The sequence below is a fragment of the Pseudochaenichthys georgianus genome, chromosome 13 (genome assembly GCF_902827115.2).
Source record: "Pseudochaenichthys georgianus chromosome 13, fPseGeo1.2, whole genome shotgun sequence".
Lineage (NCBI taxonomy): Eukaryota > Metazoa > Chordata > Actinopteri > Perciformes > Channichthyidae > Pseudochaenichthys > Pseudochaenichthys georgianus.
In genome coordinates this window covers 16,111,198-16,131,619 of record NC_047515.1, presented here as the reverse complement: position 1 = coordinate 16,131,619, position 20,422 = coordinate 16,111,198, and the positions used below count along the sequence as shown (strand labels likewise).

General features: G+C 41.6%; 1 protein-coding gene across 3 annotated transcripts in view; it reads left to right on the top strand.

The window, feature by feature from the left end:
• Positions 1-504: 504 nt before the first annotated feature.
• LOC117457369 (rho guanine nucleotide exchange factor TIAM1-like) overlaps positions 505-20,422 on the top strand; it is a 65,421-nt gene continuing 45,503 nt past the window's right edge. For 2 of the 3 annotated variants that reach the window (XM_071205109.1, XM_071205107.1), the window contains exon 1: positions 505-673. The gene's annotated coding sequence lies outside the window, so the exon portion shown is untranslated. Of the gene's footprint in view, positions 674-845; positions 926-20,422 lie in introns of those variants that run through there. The other variant, XM_071205108.1, reaches the window with a different exon arrangement.

Genomic DNA, 20,422 nt, shown 5'->3' with positions numbered 1-20,422 from the left:
AGGTCACTTCAATGCATACTTCTGGAGTTGTTTAAATATTTGAATAAACTCTGGCAGTGGTGTTTGTCAGTCTGAGTCTTTCATATTTGCTCACACTGAATAGAAGCTTTGTTCAGTGACCATAGATCTCGTGTTTAGATTTTATTTTTTTGTTAAACTATACATGTATGAACATGACTATATTTTAGTGCCATGTTATTAAAAGTTAATTAATGGATCAGTTGATCGAGAGGAAATGTATACAAACAATTCACATAATATTTGATTATGACAAATGCTGTTTCCCCATTTCTTTGACATTTTATACATGGCATATTGGGTTGAATAACTTAAAAAAGCCATTATTGTGGCACTTTACGCCACTGCTTCAGCTACTAGTTTACATTTCACACGGTCAATGAATGCTGATTCGAGGTGAACCGCAGCTGATTGGCTCCTAGAAAAACAAGTGGCATTCTCACGATCCACTTGCGCGCCGTCTCCAAGGACCGCGGGCGCCGCCCCTCTCAGCGGTGTGGAAACACACGCATGGTCCGTGGACAGACAGGCAGGCAGACCTTGGAGAGACGGCAGGATACAGAGACATGGGGATGGACAATACTGGCGTGTAAAACATGAACATTTCAATGTCAGGACGGAAGCAGCCAGACGCCGAAGGTGGCGGTGACAGCAGGTATGTAAAGGGGGACCGGGAAGCATCATGCTGTGTTAATCATGATAAAGATAATATCCTCGATGTCCGTTCATGTTTCCGCGTGGTCCTAGCGCTGGTATTTACGAATGACCGCGTCACTCAATCATACAAGTTTATCGGGGCTGACAGACGCTGCCGCACCGGTGCGGACCGGCGGGAGAGGCCGACAATATGCGTTTTCCTACGCACAAAGTGTTGCGGATCATTCATTCAGACAACAGGGATTTAGGGGTAAGAAACGCTATGTAGCCTCAATGACGGCGGACATACAGCAGGGTTAACGTGCATCTTTGGACATTTCAATTTCCATCCCTGTAGCTTACATGATTGCTCATCCTGCAGCTAATTGACTAAATGCTTTCCTGTAGCTATATCATGTTGGTTCAACAAGACATGGAGAAATACAGTCATAAGGACTTGTCCGCTAAAATACCTTGGAGGTGTTTTGGTCATTGGTAGCATACTGTTTGGGAGCAGATAAACTGCGTTTGGCCTCAGATAGTGCGGTAAATTGTTGCATGAAGCACAGTCATGTAATCCTTTGCACCTCTCTTGTGGTACAGATGATCCAAGCTGTTGCTGTTGTATTTACACTTTGCAGAACAGATCATGTGCAGGTGACTGACATGTGATAGCTCATTTGTGCAGCTGCTTCACTACTATGATGACCCTCTGGTGTCAAGTTTGTTGCAGCGTCACTGCCACTGTCTGCTGCTTAAATGGTGTCTCCCTGAAATATTTCTATATGGTTGTGATAAACATCCTTACAGGTAGGTGCACAGGTGACTGTGGGTGCTGTAGCAAAACACATCACTCATGTGCAAAGCTGACTATTAGATATTTAGAGATGTGTTGAGACAATATTTTGGGCAGACTCGCGGTCCTTGTCCATTTTGTTTCTGCCTAGAGAAATACAATGTGTCGACAGAAAAACCCTCACCACTGAGAGCTTAAGGTGCAGTTTTTTTTTACAGTCTGCAGTTTGTATTTATGGTGCGTCTAATAGGACCTGAATGTATCTTTTGAAAGGGGGTTGGACACTAGACACAATGTAATACAACTGTTTTATAAAAAAATAACAATTAACGACTATAGAAGATTTTCATTGAAAGTTAAATTTGACCTGTAACAGAGCAGTGGTCTGTTCTAAAACGGTTGTTGTGGCATCATCATAATCCATCTTTTGAGTGTCAAACAACCCACCTGTGTCCTTGGCTGTCGGGAGGATTTAGTCGATTTCTTCACAGAGAGCAGTGACTTTATTTAATGTCAGTAATGATTCTTTTAGTTGGGTTTTCACAGATGGAAAAGTGTAACAACAACTCCAGTCATATTGCTAAATGTTTTGCTTCTGAAACTGTTTTCCCTATACAAAGCTCCTTGGCTCTACCAGAATTAGGCATCCAAACCACAACTTAAATGTCGTAATTTATAACCTCACCAGATGAATGTACATATTTTGCAGATGCTACTTCTGCATTCAACTAATAAACACATACATGAAAATCTTTGTATTACTTAATCTGGACTATTATGGTGATGCCAGTACCTGCATTAACCAGCATGGAACCCAAGAAGAATAACTGATTGGCCTGGTGATCATATCTAAAAATCAATATTGAATGCATGCTAATTCCCATTTCCTCCATTGATCTGTTTTTTTTCTCTCCAAAATATGTCTGGAAACGTTCAGTGTTTTATACTCTACGATGCTGTAGATTTTGGGTGGATGAATAATTGTATGTTTAAGTTTGATGTTATATTGATACCTTGCTTCTTCAACCTTATAGTAATCCAAAGCACAGGTTAACCTTTCTGTTATAAAGCCATGTGAAGGAAACAGCCATGGTGTGAAGCATCCTGCATCAGGGCTTCAGTGTATGGAGATGTGTCCTCGGGGTGGAAACCTGAGCCCACCTGTATGACATACCTCCATAGGGACCTCACCCTCTGTCTCTTTGTGTGGTCGAGTTGAAACTAGTTTCTCTCCCCCTCTGGCTTGTGTCCACACTTTTTAACTCTCCATCTCTAACATCTCAAATGTTAGACCAACTTGCAGCAGTGTAACGACTGTCGTAGCCACACATGAAAGAATGTCTACACATTCATATGGTAATTTGTTGGCTTTTTTTACAATCCATGACTTTGTTCTTCATGCGCTTATAGCCATGTACTACCAAACTGTTTATTTCTTGAAATGCGCATAATTTAACCCCGATAAGTGCTCTTTTTGAATTATTCATTACCGTCCCACTTGCACATAACTCTTTATCCCTTTGAAAAGTGGCACAAAGTAAATTCTGAAAACAGTGTAGTGTTTTGCTCAGTGCCAAGTGAAACACAGAGACTGAGACTAGTGTCATAACCAAACAAAGACCATTGAATCCAAGATAAACTCACTATGGTACAGTGCTTCTGAATTTCATTAAATCCCTGATTCAATAACAGCAGTGTATGATGTTTGACTGGTTAGCTATGTTTCTTTGCTAAGTCAAGCCATCTTTTTAACGAAAGTGGAGTGGTGGAAATAGTAAGTACACAAATTAGGCCACAACCACTAAGCTGGAAATCTTTTCCAGTAGGAAACTTGTGTCGATCCTGTTAGTGGGTGATATTACGTATTACTGTGCTGTGCAGAAGCATTAGTGTCATGCAGAAGTAACTTCAGAAAATGCCTTATTAATATCCATTATATGGATATTAGGGTTTAATAATATGACAACTCCTCTGCAGGTCACTTCAATGCATACTTCTGGAGTTGTTTAAATATTTGAATAAACTCTGGCAGTGGTGTTTGTCAGTCTGAGTCTTTCATATTTGCTCACACTGAATAGAAGCTTTGTTCAGTGACCATAGATCTCGTGTTTAGATTTTATTTTTTTGTTAAACTATACATGTATGAACATGACTATATTTTAGTGCCATGTTATTAAAAGTTAATTAATGGATCAGTTGATCGAGAGGAAATGTATACAAACAATTCACATAATATTTGATTATGACAAATGCTGTTTCCCCATTTCTTTGACATTTTATACATGGCATATTGGGTTGAATAACTTAAAAAAGCCATTATTGTGGCACTCAAAAATGTACTGGATGTATTTTAAAGCACAGACCCTTCATTGTTAAAGTTGTAAGATTGCAACTTGGATCCCATTTCTTGATGTACCTTCTCCCACACAAATCCTGTAACATTGTGTAACAGTGTTGATGTTGCAGCTGCGAGTGGTCGTCTCCGTCCAGCCTCTCGAGCTGAAAACAGTTTTGCACATGCTGATTGCCAAGTTTGTCTTGTGAGAATTATATTCTGATTCTGCATAGAACAAGCGATTCCTTATACAAAAGTGAGGAAGACTTAATGTTTCGCAAGAAGAGATTTTATCCAATCAATTTTCACGACATGTATATCAGATCAAGCAGTCTTTTGTTCCCTTTCCGCCCACGTTGATGGATGAAGGATAACCATGCTTTCCTCTCCACCTCTGTTTACATCCATGTTGTATTGAGTTTCAGACAAAAGCCCGGTCTTCCCTTGTTGCTCCTGACAGGACATAGATCTATCTCCATTAGAGAGAACTATTGATGTGTTGCTGTATCAGCCTGTCTTCCCCCATCTTTGGACAGTTGAAGAGAGGTTGTACTTATTTTAGCTTCGAGTTCTGTTTTGTGTCCGGGCCATGTGCAGCTAACCAGCTGATTTACTAACTCTGTGAACCCGACTTCCATAGACGGATTTTGCGTGGGGGCAGGGGGGCCATTGCCCCAACTAGTGGCTGAAATATGTTACAGCATTACTACGTCTAAAGCTGTTCCAATACAAATATTTCGTATGTCAATATTTTAATAGATGTAATATAATGATTGTTACAATACAAATCTGAATAATATCATGTTTTGTTTGAAATCATTTCATTTTTGAGCAGCCGCATGTTGTGACGTATGAGGTTAAGGACACAAGTTCCCTCGCTTTTTTTTTGCATACAAGTGATTCAGCTATTGTATTACAATAATTAGCAGTAATGGTTATGCGGCGATTTTAAAAACGTTTAAGGCGTCTACTTCTGCACTAAGTAGGACACTGGTTCATAATATTGTAGCGTGTTCAAGTAACCAAGGGATATACTAGTTATCAAATAAGATGTGCACAGTTATGATAAGTTTTACAGTTATGTATGCACTGTTGTTGGGGGGAGAGACCACCCCTTCCATATGAGTGTGTGTCTACGGCGGGCATGAGGCGTGCATGACGGGACGAGTTGTGTTCGTATGTGGAAAAGTCATACTCAGTGCGGTGAACGCTGGCTTTATTGCTACTGTATCCGTAGCACCCCACGCAATAGTTGGGATTGTGTACTGACGTCAGTAAAAAAGGTTTGCCCCCCCAAGCGCAAATGTCAAACTCCGCCTATGCCTACTTCAGTATTAAATTGACATTTCAAAGAAAACTGGCACACTGTCTTAATGTATTACCCAATAGCAATGGAGGCTGCACGTCTTCCATCATTTCACAAAGTGAGATCACATATGATGAGTTCATTATGTCCCCACAGTCAGCATCATTTGGAAATGCTTATGGGTGGCTTGCCAAGGTTTGATCCTAGATGCTTTCCAGAGGACAACCCCTCAAGCATTGCTGCACTTAAGAGTGATTATGAGTCACTTTGTATCATGTGAGAAAATGTTGGGTTTATAGGTTATTTCAGATTTTAATTTGAAGCTTTTAGTACAGTAGATGATTGCTGAAGAAGCATTTTGTCGTTTTTTTTTATGATGATCCGCTTGTCTTCTAAGGATAATGAAGAAAGGGGCTTCCTTATGAATGATTACAATCTTTAATGAATTGTATCATCAAAGTCAAAATAAATAGGCCCTATGCTTTGGCTTGCACCTTAGAAACAAGCAAACAAGTGCTTCCCACAAAGTAAGTCTAACTGGACGATAAATCAAGAAACATTAAGGAGTTTATTTTATATATGATGTGGCTACCTCCCCTGCTATTCTACCTGGTCGGCTACCTGGTGCTGGGGATCTCCGGGACCGGTGTCGCTCCCGACGCTGAACACCCACAAGACACACCTGCGCTTGATGTGTGGCCTACCCCAGGCACCATGGCTTCCCCGGATTTAGGAAGAGTTGTTGCCATGATGACAACCCCGCTGCTCGCGGAGGACCTTCTCTCATGGACGTCTCATCTACCCGGGGTTCTGCCGCGAGGACTACGCTGTCTATGGGCCCAGGGAAATGGGAGACTTTCCCCCTATGCAGCGCGCACTTGCGACGGCAAGCCGACCAGCCCAGCGAGGAGGACCTGGCTTCTAATTCTCCTACTCCTGGTGTCGGGTAACGTGAAACCGAATCCAGGCCCAGAACTGTCTCAGCTGCAAACACCAGAGGAGTTTAGAACGAAAGACGGATTACGTCTTTTTCACCTTAATGTTCGCAGCATGATTAATAAAATGGACTCCATCAGAATATGGGCCGATTCGACTGACTCTGATATCATTGTCCTTTCTGAGACGTGGCTCAAAAAGTCGATTACAAATGATATGATAAATATAAAAGATTACAATGTCTTTAGAACAGACCGTGTGGGAAAAGGGGGCGGGGTTGCGATTTATGTTAAAAACCATTTAGACTGCACCTGCATCGAATCCCTAACAAAACCAAAATGCTTTGAACTCTCTGTAATTAAACTATTGCTCCCAAGTGGTTCAGACATTATAGTGATCGGATGCTACCGCCCGCCCGCTGCCTCAAGCGAAGCCACGAATATACTCTCCAATCTTCTCCATAACTGGACTAAATCCGAGATGGTTTTACTCGGAGACCTAAACTGGGACTGGCAAACGGATTTACAAAACTCTTTCAAGGACACTTGTGACTCTCTCTGTTTGGTGCAACTAGTTAACTCGCCAACTCGGTTAAACCAAAAAGATTTAGAGAAGTCCACTTTGATTGATGTTATTCTTACAAACGCACCTCAGCGTTTCTCCGCAGTAGGCACGTTTTGTAATGATATAAGCGACCACTGCGCAATTGCTTGTGTGAGAACCTGTAAGATCCCTAAAGGAAAGCCACGTTTCATTCACAAGAGGCGATTCAAACATTTCGATGAGCAGGCGTTTCTACATGATGTTTTTAATAGTGATTTACACATTGTTTCACTTATGACCGATGTTGAGTTAGCATGGAATTATTTTAAATCCACCTTCTTGGCTATATGTGACAAGCATGCTCCTTTTAGGACATCTAGGATAAGCGGTAAAGACAACCCCTGGTTTAATGATTCTATATCCTCTCTCATTCGACAGAGAGACACTGCCTGGGCTAAAGCAAAGAAATCGAATATTCCATTAGATTGGAATCTGTATAGGACATTAAGAAACAAATGCACTAAGCTGATTAAAAACTCTAAATGTGCCTACTATCTTAATGCAATACATGACAATTTGAATAACCCTGCAAAGTTTTGGAAACTTGTTAAATCCTCCTCAGGTTCTATGACTCCAAACAGCCTTCCTGATCTCTTAAGGGTAAATCAGAGTGAAATCAAGGGCAAAATGGATATTGCAGACAGCTTTAATAATCATTTTATTTCTGCTGGCTCAATCTTTGATTCTAGCAACTCAGGGATGATCGCTGCAGAAGGAGAGCCAGGTCCTCCGCCACTTGACCCTGATCAACTGTTCACCTTTGCCCCCATCTTGACCTCTCAGGTTCACAAAGCTTTAATGAGCCTAGATGTAAAGAAATCTTCAGGCCCAGACAAGATAGAGCCGTTCTTCTTCAAAGTTGCTGCAGGTCTGATTGCAGAACCCATAACCTCTATTCTGAATCTCAGTCTTTATGCTGGTGAATTACCTAGCTCATGGAAGTTGGCCATGGTTCTCCCCTTGTTAAAGGGCGGAGACCCCTCTGACCTAAATAATTATCGCCCTATTTCCAGACTGTCTGTAATGGCCAAAGTCTTTGAATCTCTTGTAAACGAACAACTGAAAAAGTTTCTAACTGACCATAATATTCTTAGCGAGTCTCAGTCCGGCTTCAGATCAGGCCATAGTACTACTTCAGCGGCTATGCTAGTCTCAAATGACATCATTGAAGCACTAGACAAGAAAAAACACTGTGCAGCATTGTTTGTTGATCTGTCTAAAGCTTTTGATTCTGTGGATCATGCATTGCTACTGCAGAGGCTTGGCTGCATAGGTCTTGGCAAAATGGCTTTGAGCTGGTTTAAAAACTATCTATCTGAAAGAACTCAGTGTGTCTCAGTAGAAGATTATACCTCAGCTGCTCTTACTATAAACAAAGGTGTTCCACAAGGCTCTATTTTGGCCCCTGTCTTATTCTCCATCTTTATAAATGAACTAGGAAATGGGATAAACCCAGCACGGTTTCATTTATACGCCGATGATACAGTTGTTTATACAGTGGCTTCCTCTTTAACTCAGGCTATAGAGCTTCTACAGGATGCTTTTAATACACTGCAACACTCCTTGCTAAGGCTAAGACTGGTCCTTAATGCAAAAAAGACCAAGTACATGACCTTCTCTCGCTCTCGAGCTAATACAGCTGTCCCTCCGATTCTTACACTGGATGGGACATGCCTTGACAAAGTAGCATCCTACAAATATCTGGGCATATGGATTGATGAAAAGATGGCCTTTGATGTTCATATTGGGAACCTACTGAGAAAACTTAGACCTAAACTGGGCTTTTTCTTTCGTTTAAGGAAATGTTTCCCGTCTGAAGCCAGGAAGAGAATTGTGCAGAGTTCCTTTCTGTCTGTATTAGACTATGGCGATGTGATCTATATGCATGCTTCTTCCTCCCTGCTTAAAAAGCTGGACTCTGCGTACCATACTGCTATACGTTTTGTAACGGGTGCAGGCTCTCGCACCCACCACTGCACTTTGTATCAGTCCTTAGGATGGTCCTCTCTGTACCAAAGAAGACAATCACACATGTTGATTTTATCCTTAAGTCATTGCTAGGTAAGCTGCCCTTATATATCTCCAGACTTCTGTCATTTTATACTTGCTTTTTAATACTAGACGAGCAGCAAATGGGATGCTTTTAAATGTTCCTTTGATGCAGTCAGAGCTTGGTAAAGCTGCATTCTCCCACTATGCTCCCTTTTTATGGAATACGCTGGCAAGTAAAACTTTGTCTAGAGGCACTTCCTACTGTAAATGCTTTTGAAGGTATGCTACGATTAGCCCTTCATGAAACATGTAACTGTTTTACCTGATGCTATTGCTGATGTGATTATGTTTCTTGCCGCTGCACAAATGGCCTTCTGTATTTATATTTGAATTGTATGTTTTTTTTGTTTAATGCCTTTGTTTTATGTTGAAACTTGTTGTGTGCCGTGTTGGTCAGGACTCCCTGGAAGAAGAGATCTTGTATCTCAATGGGACATTCCTGGATAAATAAAGGATAAATAAAATTAAATTAAAAAAAGTCGACGTGTCTGCACCATGGAGTATTGACTGGAGCTTCAAAGCTTCCTTTGAGGTTGTGGTAGTCTCAGAAAAGTGATTTCTGAAGTTTGCTGTTCCAGTTACAGTGGGCTACTATATTCCAAAGTTAGAGGCCAGTGTGTATTATATTTAATTGCACTGGGTTTCTTCCTCTCCACAATGGTCATGGGGTTTGGAAAGACTTGCCAGATGAGCATTAAAAGGCCTCATCAAAGCTCAGCTCCTCCTTATATTTCCAAGCTATGAGTAGGAACGTATGACCGGCTGTTAGAACATGGTGATAATCTTCAGCTTCATGTTGCTGATAGGGCTTTTGGTTTGGGATGAATAAAAGATGGTAAGTGCTAGGGCTGCACAATTTTGGGAAACAATCTAATTGCGATTTTTCTGATAAATATTGCGATTCGATTTGCGATATTTGTTTTAAGCGACCCAACGGAAGTTTATTGTAAAATGAACTAACTAGAAAAACGGCTAGGAAGGTTACATCAACATGCTCCCGTCTCTAGCACCCCCGCAGCCCGAGCTACGAGTGAAAGAACTAAACTTACATGAAACTTCCTTTTGGGTTGCTTTAAAGTCAAGCTTCAGTTTAAAGGAATGGTCCACTCATTAGATAATTAATCAAAACTTCAGTATTTAGTGAAACATTATGTTTAAACCATACCCTGAAGAAATCAGCGATATTCCCCGGTAAATAATGATTTTATAGCTCTTTTTTATCAAAACCTTTATATTCCGTCTGGCCGCCGCCATTTTTGCCATTTTCAGTAGTCACGTGATGGTCGTGACGTCATCCATGCGTTCACTTTGTCAACACACGGAAACATGGCTGAATATTTGAGTTCGGACTCGTCAGCAGAGGAAGAAGTTTTGATGTTTTCAGTATGACAATACGACACCCTCTGTCCGTAGACCCTCACATCGTACAAGGAAAAACTTCCGAAGAAAACCCCCAGTTTAAAGGGAACATGGGAGAAACCTCAGGGAGAGCAACAGAGAGGGATCCCTCTCCCAGGACGGACAGACGTGCAATAGATGCCGTGTGTAAATTGAAGAGATAATACATTTGCAACATAGGTAGTCCAGATGTTTGGAAATGCATGTGTGTATAATAGGAAGATGATATAAGATACTATATGTATGCATGTAGTACCACCCTTGCTAGCGATTCCCTCTCTAGTTTAGCATACTCAGCTTCGTTGTCCCTGGCCATAGAATCACGATTTTATGGGGCCGGAAAAAACTGGGGGAAAATACACACTAGTCGGTACTACGCTATATGGAAAGGCCACCAAAAACTGTCCTGGCCTGGATGCTAAAGGACGTTAAAACGGGTCTAGCCGCTGCAATGGAAATGCGCTATAACATACCTTATTCTTACTCCGAGCACTACTTCTGCTCCTCCGTCGCTTCACACTTGCAGAGGGCGATTTCTCAACTGGCCGGACTGGTGTCCTGGTCGGTGATGACACCAGAAAGACCGATGGTACTGCATCTCTATTGAGTAATGGTTGTTCTTTAAATCCCATGTTATGTTTGATCATACTCTCAGAGTAGTCGTCCGGAAATTTGAAATGTTCGCTGCATACATGAGCCTGTGAATCTTTCGGTTCGGGCCGGCCACATTTCGCTAGCCACTGCCTCCGAATGTACTTCTTACGCTTACCTTTTGGCAACAGATGGAACTAAGCATTCCGTGGATTGTCCTATCAGAATTGTGGCAATATTTCGCGATACAGTGAGGCATATTTGAAGAGAAAAACTACAGTAAATACATGGAGATCAACGTGTCTTCGAAAACCAAACGCATGGTTTACGTCACGCCCGGAAAATGGCGGCGCCCACAGTGTTGATGTTATTTCGGTATATAATCAGTTTAAAATCACTGATAATGTCATCGGATTAAAAAAAAAGAAAGACTGGCAGAGACTGGTCTGTTTTATCGGATGATAATTATTTAAAAATGAGTGTCATGAGCATACCATTCCTTTAAGATCCACCCTGTATTAGATGTAAAACATGTGATGGAGCATTACTAACCTGACCAGTGTTTCCGCCAGACCAGGGCTGAGAGGGCGTCCACCCCGAGAGCGGGGGGGGGTGCTCCACTAGCACCGCTCATCGCGTCCATATCGCGCACGTTCCGGGCGTACTGAGCTGAATAAGGGCTTCAAATGACGGCAAGACGCCCCCCTGGCGGAAACGCTGAAACTGACTCAGATGGTTTGTTTCACCAAACCATGTTTGTTTCACCAAACCATCTAGGAAAGCTCCATTGGAAGCCATTTGGAAAGGGCAGGCACTTTCAAAAGTACTTGGCAGGTGATTGAATCAATCTGTCCATTACCTTCTACCATGGGCCATTTCTGATTGGTTAACAATGGCTGGTACATGTGGAGCACATCACTTCTGATTGGTGTGGATGACTGACGTACAAGAAAAAAAAAAAATGTAAAAAATGAAATCGATCGTTCAGCCCTAGTAAGTGCACTAAACTAGTGAAGCCTTCAGGCATTTTGGGGAGGTTGGAGTTATTCTAACTTTACCTTGACTCTAACCATGAATAAGAACTTCTCCAGGCCCTTTTTGTTACCTGAGGTTGACTCTGGTGTGGGATTTGTTTTAAAGTGGCATCCAGCAATATGTAGTTATCCTGGGTGTGCACCTGAACGTTTCTCTGTAAGCTTTTATTTGGTTTATATGTGGTCAAAAGAGGTCTAGACATCAAGCTAAATTTGGTACAAAAGTGAAGGCTGGAAGATTTGTAGGTTGCATAAACGGTAGGAAAAGTGTAAACAATTGCAGGTTTCAATCTCTTAACTGTGAGGATTTGCTGCTTTTTATTTTTTATAATCATAAATTGAATATTTGTGGCTGTGAGATGTTGGTTGGACCGAACGAGTAACATTTATAGACGTAACTTACCCCCTTTAAAAATGGTGATGTTCATTTTGCATAATATTCTTACGTCTGAGCTATTTAAGGAATAAGAAGAACCAACTGATACATCCATACAAATGAATGCAATGTTGTTCTTTTGGCCTTGTTATATGAGCACTTTCTGAGCAATGGATGCTTTCATGTAAGGCACAAACTCTGATCTGCCAAACTATGGTCAGTGTGCTTCTCAGTAGTGGACCTGACCCAGCAGCTTGTTAAGTGGAGATCACTAAACCTATAATATTCTCCAAGCCTCTTTTTAATAACTAGTATTGGAGAGCTCCTTATGCTCTATGGGTTCAGTCACATCCAATCAATTCCAGCTTTTTCTCCCCATTCTAAATTATTTCCTCTCTGTTCCGGTGTCTTTGAAGTCGACTCCTGAGAGCCAACTCACTGCTGGAGACCACTGGATCCTCCGCTAATGATCTCTACCCGGGCTGGGGAAACTGCTTTCATGGCTTGCGTAACAGTTGCATTTTCTCTTTAGATATCAGCGGTATATGGTGTTCTCTTCCAGCACAATGGATCATCTGTTTTTCTTAGACGGACACCCAGGGGACGCGTGTTGTTGTGATTGAGGAGACCTTCCAGAAAATAAACACTCATGGTGGTGGATGTTCTTTTCAATGTGTAAAATCAGGTTCAATATAATGTATGCATGGTTTGTATTTGAACACCAGTGGCTTTGTGTATAGTTCTGGGAATATAGTTGGAATCATCAGACAGATGCTGTGAATTTAAAGTACATCTTGTTGCATACTTGTCTGCAATGCTCATCCTCTGCATGTTAAGTGAGAGTTTAATCATGTGAGACAAGAAAGTGTATTTTGGCTTTGTTGTTCAGCTTTTGCCAGACACAAGTAGTTTAATTGCACCAGTGTTATTTCATATTATGTTCATACTGTAGTACAATGTATTGACATTATATACCGGCCCTGGTCAGGTAATGTCACTCTACTGTTGCCTAATATGTATACTCTGTTATGAACAGGTCTTCCTTGACCTCCTATATTGAAAAAACTTTGTGTAAGTCTGCGGTATTTCCTTCCATTTAATTTTCACTCTCACAGCTACATCTCATTGACTGAAGTGTTGTCCTGTGGTACATTCAGAATTGCTTTTATTAAACCAGTGCACAGTTAATTATTAACTAACCTTAAAGCTATTCTTGGGAGCCGCTGTAAATTATCCTGTTGGAGGTAACTAAGTATGCTCTGCTCAAGGCGTTAACAGATGACTTACAACTATATCACGTGACATAATTTCATGCACTAACCAAAATGAAAAATATCAAATGTTATTTGCAGAAAGAGCCCAAAAGTAATGAACATATATGTATTTAACGTTTTGCATCAAGTATTGAGGCTCTTTACACTAACACTCAACATTTAATTTGATGCAACCAGCACAGCTCCTCACCTGTCTAACACTGTCCTGCTGTGAAGCATGGTGAGGCATCAGCTGTTTTACTGGCAGGAGCTATGGTACAAGAAAAAATGATGGGGGGGAGGGTATGGATTATTTTTTAAATAGTTGTTGGTAGGCGAATAATATCAATAATGCTTTACACAAAATCTTTCAGGTCCAACAAGATTGCGTTTTTAGGAACAGTTGCATGTAGCAGGCTTGCATATCCTGCAAAATGGATTGCTGTCATTCCCTGCCTTAAGCTATTTGCATTTTTTCCCACTTTGGTTGAAGTTGATTGGCAGTGATTGCAGTTGGTTGTGACACCTGGACAGCATCAGCAGTCTGAAGTGTTGCTGTGGATCTGTAACCATAATATCACCTGCCAAATGTGCTCTAGTGGTATTAAATGGCCTGTCAATGTATTGGCTGTCCAATCGGCTCCAAAATTTAGTGTGGATAGTGGTGAGTTTAATAGCCTTGTGTTGGTAATGAGAAAGCAGATTATTTTGTTTAGCTGAGCTCCATGCAAGCAATCTACGTTTTTGAAATGCCTGTGGTGAGAGCAGACATGGATTCAGCCTTCGTCCCAATTTCACTGATGGATGCGTTTATTGCGCTGCTCCTTGATACAGTATTTTTTTGAGCAAGGGCGGGAGCAGATTGGATGATCGCTCAGGCAAAAACCTTTTTTATTTAAGTTTACATGTATGAGAATACAACAGAAATGACTTATTGTTTAATATTTGGTTGTAAGTTACCTGTGAATGATCAAAACACTCCATCCAGGAAGTTTGTCAATACCTTCTTTCTACACTGTTTGTCAGTCTCATTAATAACTCATGACATCATGTGCTTCCAATTTGTTTGCTCTTATTGGATCACGTCCCAAGAAATTGTTCACTAATAGCGGCGATTTTAAAAACGTTTAAGGCGTCTACTTCTGCACTAAGTAGGACACTGGTTCATAATATTGTAGCGTGTTCAAGTAACCAAGGGATATACTAGTTATCAAATAAGATGTGCACAGTTATGATTAAGTTTTACAGTTATGTATGCACTGTTGTTGGGGGGAGAGACCACCCCTTCCATATGAGTGTGTGTCTACGGCGGGCATGAGGCGTGCATGACGGGACGAGTTGTGTTCGTATGTGGAAAAGTCATACTCAGTGCGGTGAGCGCTGGCTTTATTGCTACTGTATCCGTAGCACCCCACGCAATAGTTGGGATTGTGTACTGACGTCAGTAAAAAAGGTTTGCCCCCCCAAGCGCAAATGTCAAACTCCGCCTATGCCTACTTCAGTATTAAATTGACATTTCAAAGAAAACTGGCACACTGTCTTAATGTATTACCCAATAGCAATGGAGGCTGCACGTCTTCCATCATTTCACAAAGTGAGATCACATATGATGAGTTCATTATGTCCCCACAGTCAGCATCATTTGGAAATGCTTATGGGTGGCTTGCCAAGGTTTGATCCTAGATGCTTTCCAGAGGACAACCCCTCAAGCATTGCTGCACTTAAGAGTGATTATGAGTCACTTTGTATCATGTGAGAAAATGTTGGGTTTATAGGTTATTTCAGATTTTAATTTGAAGCTTTTAGTACAGTAGATGATTGCTGAAGAAGCATTTTGTCGTTTTTTTTTATGATGATCCGCTTGTCTTCTAAGGATAATGAAGAAAGGGGCTTCCTTATGAATGATTACAATCTTTAATGAATTGTATCATCAAAGTCAAAATAAATAGGCCCTATGCTTTGGCTTGCACCTTAGAAACAAGCAAACAAGTGCTTCCCACAAAGTAAGTCTAACTGACGATAAATCAAGAAACATTAAGGAGTTTATTTTATATATGATGTGGCTACCTCCCCCTGCTATTCTACCTGGTCGGCTACCTGGTGCTGGGGATCTCCGGGACCGGTGTCGCTCCCGACGCTGAACACCACAAGACACACCTGCGCTTGATGTGTGGCCTACCCCAGGCACCATGGCTTCCCCGGATTAGGAAGAGTTGTTGCCATGATGACAACCCCGCTGCTCGCGGAGGGACCTTCTCTCATGGACGTCTCATCTACCCGGGGTTCTGTCCGCGAGGACTACGCTGTCTATGGCCCAGGGAAATGGGAGACTTCCCCCTATGCAGCGCGCACTTGCGACGGCAAGCCGACCAGCCCAGCGAGGAGGACCTGGCTTCTAATTCTCCTACTCCTGGTGTCGGGTAACGTGAAACCGAATCCAGGCCCAGAACTGTCCTCAGCTGCAAACACCAGAGGAGTTTAGAACGAAAGACGGATTACGTCTTTTTTCACCTTAATGTTCGCAGCAATGATTAATAAAATGGACTCCATCAGAATATGGGCCGATTCGACTGACTCTGATATCATTGTCCTTTCTGAGACGTGGCTCAAAAGTCGATTACAAATGATATGATAAATATAAAAGATTACAATGTCTTTAGAACAGACCGTGTGGGAAAAGGGGGCGGGGTTTGCGATTTATGTTAAAAACCATTTAGACTGCACCTGCATCGAATCCCTAACAAAACCAAAATGCTTTTGAACTCTCTGTAATTAAACTATTGCTCCCAAGTGGTTCAGACATTATAGTGATCGGATGCTACCGCCCGCCCGCTGCCTCAAGCGAAGCCACGAATATACTCTCCAATCTTCTCCATAACTGGACTAAATCCGAGATGGTTTTACTCGGAGACCTAAACTGGGACTGGCAAACGGATTTACAAAACTCTTTCAAGGACACTTGTGACTCTCTCTGTTTGGTGCAACTAGTTAACTCGCCAACTCGGTTAAACCAAAAAGATTTAGAGAAGTCCACTTTGATTGATGTTATTCTTACAAACGCACCTCAGCGTTTCTCCGCAGTAGGCACGTTTTGTAATGATATAAGCGACCACTGCGCAATTGCTTGTGTGAGAACCTGTAAGATCCCTAAAGGAAAGCCACGTTTCATTCACAAGAGGCGATTCAAACATTTCGATGAGCAGCGTTTCTACATGATGTTTTTAATAGTGATTTACACATTGTTTCACTTATGACCGATGTTGAGTTAGCATGGAATATTTTAAATCCACCTTCTTGGCTATATGTGACAAGCATGCTCCTTTTAGGACATCTAGGATAAGCGGTAAAGACAACCCCTGGTTTAATGATTCTATATCCTCTCTCATTCGACAGAGAGACACTGCCTGGGCTAAAGCAAAGAAATCGAATATTCCATTAGATTGGAATCTGTATAGGACATTAAGAAACAAATGCACTAAGCTGATTAAAAACTCTAAATGTGCCTACTATCTTAATGCAATACATGACAATTTGAATAACCCTGCAAAGTTTTGGAAACTTGTTAAATCCTCCTCAGGTTCTATGACTCCAAACAGCCTTCCTGATCTCTTAAGGGTAAATCAGAGTGAAATCAAGGGCAAATGGATATTGCAGACAGCTTTAATAATCATTTTATTTCTGCTGGCTCAATCTTTGATTCTAGCAACTCAGGGATGATCGCTGCAGAAGGAGAGCCAGGTCCTCCGCCACTTGACCCTGATCAACTGTTCACCTTTGCCCCCATCTTGACCTCTCAGGTTCACAAGCTTTAATGAGCCTAGATGTAAAGAAATCTTCAGGCCAGACAAGATAGAGCCGTTCTTCTTCAAAGTTGCTTGCAGGTCTGATTGCAGAACCCATAACCTCTATTCTGAATTCAGTCTTTATTGCTGTGAATTACCTAGCTCATGGAAGTTGGCCATGGTTCTCCCCTTGTTAAAGGGCGGAGACCCCTCTGACCTAAATAATTATCGCCCTATTTCCAGACTGTCTGTAATGGCCAAAGTCTTTGAATCTCTTGTAAACGAACAACTGAAAAAGTTTCTAACTGACCATAATATTCTTAGCGAGTCTCAGTCCGGCTTCAGATCAGGCCATAGTACTACTTCAGCGGCTATGCTAGTCTCAAATGACATCATTGAAGCACTAGACAAGAAAAAACACTGTGCAGCATTGTTTGTTGATCTGTCTAAAGCTTTTGATTCTGTGGATCATGCATTGCTACTGCAGAGGCTTGGCTGCATAGGTCTTGGCAAAATGGCTTTGAGCTGGTTTAAAAACTATCTATCTGAAAGAACTCAGTGTGTCTCAGTAGAAGATTATACCTCAGCTGCTCTTACTATAAACAAAGGTGTTCCACAAGGCTCTATTTTGGCCCCTGTCTTATTCTCCATCTTTATAAATGAACTAGGAAATGGGATAAACCCAGCACGGTTTCATTTATACGCCGATGATACAGTTGTTTATACAGTGGCTTCCTCTTTAACTCAGGCTATAGAGCTTCTACAGGATGCTTTTAATACACTGCAACACTCCTTGCTAAGGCTAAGACTGGTCCTTAATGCAAAAAAGACCAAGTACATGACCTTCTCTCGCTCTCGAGCTAATACAGCTGTCCCTCCGATTCTTACACTGGATGGGACATGCCTTGACAAAGTAGCATCCTACAAATATCTGGGCATATGGATTGATGAAAGATGGCCTTTGATGTTCATATTGGGAACCTACTGAGAAAACTTAGACCTAAACTGGGCTTTTTCTTTCGTTTAAGGAAATGTTTCCCGTCTGAAGCCAGGAAGAGAATTGTGCAGAGTTCCTTTCTGTCTGTATTAGACTATGGCGATGTGATCTATATGCATGCTTCTTCCTCCCTGCTTAAAAAGCTGGACTCTGCGTACCATACTGCTATACGTTTTGTAACGGGTGCAGGCTCTCGCACCCACCACTGCACTTTGTATCAGTCCTTAGGATGGTCCTCTCTGTACCAAAGAAGACAATCACACATGTTGATTTTTATCCTTAAGTCATTGCTAGGTAAGCTGCCCTTATATATCTCCAGACTTCTGTCATTTTATACTTGCTTTTTTAATACTAGACGAGCAGCAAATGGGATGCTTTTAAATGTTCCTTTGATGCAGTCAGAGCTTGGTAAAGCTGCATTCTCCCACTATGCTCCCTTTTTATGGAATACGCTGCAAGTAAAACTTTGTCTAGAGGCACTTCCTACTGTAAATGCTTTTGAAGGTATGCTACGATTAGCCCTTCATGAAACATGTAACTGTTTTACCTGATGCTATTGCTGATGTGATTATGTTTCTTGCCGCTGCACAAATGGCCTTCTGTATTTATATTTGAATTGTATGTTTTTTTTGTTTAATGCCTTTGTTTTATGTTGAAACTTGTTGTGTGCCGTGTTGGTCAGGACTCCCTGGAAGAAGAGATCTTGTATCTCAATGGGACATTCCTGGATAAATAAAGGATAAATAAAATTAAATTAAAAAAAGTCGACGTGTCTGCACCATGGAGTATTGACTGGAGCTTCAAAGCTTCCTTTGAGGTTGTGGTAGTCTCAGAAAGTGATTTCTGAAGTTTGCTGTTCCAGTTACAGTGGGCTACTATATTCCAAAGTTAGAGGCCAGTGTGTATTATATTTAATTGCACTGGGTTTCTTCCTCTCCACAATGGTCATGGGGTTTGGAAAGACTTGCCAGATGAGCATTAAAAGGCCTCATCAAAGCTCAGCTCCTCCTTATATTTCCAAGCTATGAGTAGGAACGTATGACCGGCTGTTAGAACATGGTGATAATCTTCAGCTTCATGTTGCTGATAGGGCTTTTGGTTTGGGATGAATAAAAGATGGTAAGTGCTAGGGCTGCACAATTTTGGGAAACAATCTAATTGCGATTTTTCTGATAAATATTGCGATTCGATTTGCGATATTTGTTTTTAAGCGACCCAACGGAAGTTTATTGTAAAATGAACTAACTAGAAAAACGGCTAGGAAGGTTACATCAACATGCTCCCGTCTCTAGCACCCCCGCAGCCCGAGCTACGAGTGAAAGAACTAAACTTACATGAAACTTCCTTTTGGGTTGCTTTAAAGTCAAGCTTCAGTTTAAAGGAATGGTCCACTCATTAGATAATTAATCAAAACTTCAGTATTTAGTGAAACATTATGTTTAAACCATACCCTGAAGAAATCAGCGATATTCCCCGGTAAATAATGATTTTATAGCTCTTTTTTATCAAAACCTTTATATTCCGTCTGGCCGCCGCCATTTTTGCCATTTTCAGTAGTCACGTGATGGTCGTGACGTCATCCATGCGTTCACTTTGTCAACACACGGAAACATGGCTGAATATTTGAGTTCGGACTCGTCAGCAGAGGAAGAAGTTTTGATGTTTTATCAGTATGACAATACGACACCCTCTGTCCGTAGACCCTCACATCGTACAAGGAAAAACTTCCGAAGAAAACCCCCAGTTTAAAGGGAACATGGGAGAAACCTCAGGGAGAGCAACAGAGGAGGGATCCCTCTCCCAGGACGGACAGACGTGCAATAGATGCCGTGTGTAAATTGAAGAGATAATACATTTGCAACATAGGTAGTCCAGATGTTTGGAAATGCATGTGTGTATAATAGGAAGATGATATAAGATACTATATGTATGCATGTAGTACCACCCTTGCTAGCGATTCCCTCTCTAGTTTAGCATACTCAGCTTCGTTGTCCCTGGCCATAGAATCACGATTTTATGGGGCCGGAAAAAACTGGGGGAAAATACACACTAGTCGGTACTACGCTATATGGAAAGGCCACCAAAAACTGTCCTGGCCTGGATGCTAAAGGACGTTAAAACGGGTCTAGCCGCTGCAATGGAAATGCGCTATAACATACCTTATTCTTACTCCGAGCACTACTTCTGCTCCTCCGTCGCTTCACACTTGCAGAGGGCGATTTCTCAACTGGCCGGACTGGTGTCCTGGTCGGTGATGACACCAGAAAGACCGATGGTACTGCATCTCTATTGAGTAATGGTTGTTCTTT